This window comes from Podarcis cretensis (assembly GCF_951804945.1).
Source record: "Podarcis cretensis genome assembly, chromosome: 7".
Taxonomy (NCBI): Eukaryota; Metazoa; Chordata; class Lepidosauria; order Squamata; family Lacertidae; genus Podarcis; species Podarcis cretensis.
The window spans coordinates 66,217,090-66,219,461 of NC_137176.1; the positions used below are offsets into that span (position 1 = coordinate 66,217,090).

Below are 2,372 nucleotides of genomic sequence, written 5' to 3' on the forward strand. Positions count from 1 at the left end.
ATAATTGTGCATTGCATTGCATTGCATTGCTCACAGGCAGCACTGATTACAATCAGCATGGTTCCAGGCTTGCGTGCTGAGCATGCTGCTTTAAGGAAGTGAGTCGTGGGCAACTTACAAAAGCCAGAGAAACACCTCAATGCTTTCCACATGTGCTGCAATCAGGAAGGTTTTGGGCCTACATGGCAGGGCAGAGTCTCAAACAAAGATGTGCTCTCCCAAGCCAGCACCTCTCAGGTGGGCTCCATCACCATTATAAGAGAACCAGGTGAGTTTCAGCATCTTTTTCTAGATAATTAGCACTTATAGCATTATAGCATTTTACTCAGAAATAAGTTTCACTGTGATCAATATGCAGTTACATCAAAAGTCATAAAGAGAGAGGATTAAGACTGGTGAATAGATTAGCACTCACAGAGATATTAAAAAATTAAAAGCAGGTTAACTGTGGTGAAGCAGGAAGTCAACCTAACAGAGGATGTTTGCCCAGATAAACATCGCTATTGCAAAAAGCCAGATGGGTGCCAATTTTTCCCCATTACAATTTTGGAATGTGGCTTCAGATATGGCAGGACATAATTAAGTCTTACTAGTATTACTTAGAGACATCACCTTGCCAACAAAGGTCCGTATAGTTAAAGCTATGGTTTTCCCAGTAGTGATGTATGGAAGTGAGAGCTGGACCATAAAGAAGGCTGCTGCCGAAGAATTGATGCTTTTGAATTATGGTGCTGGAGGAGACTCTTGAGAGTCCCATGGACTGCAAGAAGATCAAACCTATCCAGTCTGAAGGAAATCAGCCCTGAGTGCTCACTGGAAGGACAGATCCTGAAGCTGAGGCTCCAATACTTTGGCCACCTCATGAGAAGAGAAGACTCCCTGGAAAAGACCCTAATGTTGGGAAAGATGGAGGGCACAAGGAGAAGGGGATGACAGAGGACGAGATGGTTGGACAGTGTTCTTGAAGCTACCAGCATGATTTTGACCAAACTGAGGGAGGCAGTGGAAGACAAGAGTGCCTGGCATGCTCTGGTCCATGGGGTCAAGAAGAGTCGGACACGACTAAACAACAACAAGTATTACTTATTGGAAACTTAAAAAAATACTTCCTTATTGGCTAGAGGCAGGTTAATTTTATTTTATTTTAAAGTCTACTCTCTCCACCTTCTTTAGAAGACAAAGCACATTGCTACTTCCCACTGAATGCTAGGTCTGAACCAAGTGTTTTTTCCGGAACTTGATGTTGCCCTCCTCCTCCCAAGCTTGGTATGTGCATGTGATCAAAACCAGGCCCAGAGAGGGAACAAGAACTTCATTCATCTGTTTCCAAGATGCTCCGCTGATTGTTTGTAATTCGGGATAAAAATATTGAGCGGTCTCAGCAGGAATGAAGTGTCTGCTTTATCAAAAAGACTGAAAAGAACAAGATTTAAAAACAAACGCTGGTCCAAAAAAAAGCAGAGACGGACAGACACTTTGCCTTAACTTAAAGTTAGAAAGCAATCCTATGCAATTTACCTTTTGACTTCAGTGGGGCTTACTTCTGAATAGACTTGCCCAAGATTGCCAGGAGCTGCATGTTTACTTAGGATTGTTCCATGGGGCTTACTGCCCAGTAAGCATGGAATACACTTGACTGCCGCAGTCCTAAAACATAAGTACCTGGTTGGGGACACGCCCCATCGGCCTCAAACGGGACTCTTACTTCCAAGTAAACACGCGTAGGATTGCCCTGTGGAAACTCTTACCATCCTCAGGGAACTAACTTGCAGGTGGAGCGACTCGGATGAATAATAGAACTCTGGGGCTGGAAAATATACCCGAGAGTCGTTTAGCCCAACCCCAAATGAAAGTTATTGTTGCCGAAACCCGGGATGGAACCAGGGACCTTTGAATCTTCCAGTTGAACGATCTCCCAACTAAGCTACTTCAGCCACACCGACTGTGTTACCCTTACTCTTTGAAAGCGCGCGTGGGATGGGATCGCAGCCTGCAAGGAGTGGCCAAAAAGTGAGTGGATTCCCTTTGGAAGCGCGCTCGACAACAGAGAAAAATAGGAGTTATTTTGAACGAGGTAAGGCGGAGCAGCAGTGCGTCCTGGCGCTGCGGCGTGGAGGCGCCCGGCTCCCGGTTTCAAACAGCGCCAAGGGAGGCAAGGCGAGTGGGATGTTCACCTTCTCCCCGCGTGGCCGCACGCAACGTTGAACTCACATCACAGGACGAGCCAGACTTTCCGGATGGCGAGGCTGTTGTTTTCCCAGTTTGGGTGGGCGGAGTCTTCTGGCCCGGAGCCTTCGCCTCCTCCCTTGTTCTCTTCTGGAAAGGCTGGGCGAGGAGGTTGTTGTTGCGCGCGTCGAGGCGGGGCTCTCCAG

General features: G+C 47.0%; 1 long non-coding RNA gene across 1 annotated transcript in view; it reads right to left on the reverse strand.

Annotated features, from left to right (window-relative positions):
• LOC307219778 overlaps positions 1–2,005 on the reverse strand; it is a 32,887-nt gene extending 30,882 nt beyond the window's left edge. The window contains exon 1 of the long non-coding RNA XR_013840548.1: positions 1,663–2,005. This is a non-coding gene — a long non-coding RNA (uncharacterized lncRNA). The remainder of the gene's footprint in view (positions 1–1,662) is intronic.
• Between the last annotated feature and the right edge of the window lie 367 nt (positions 2,006–2,372).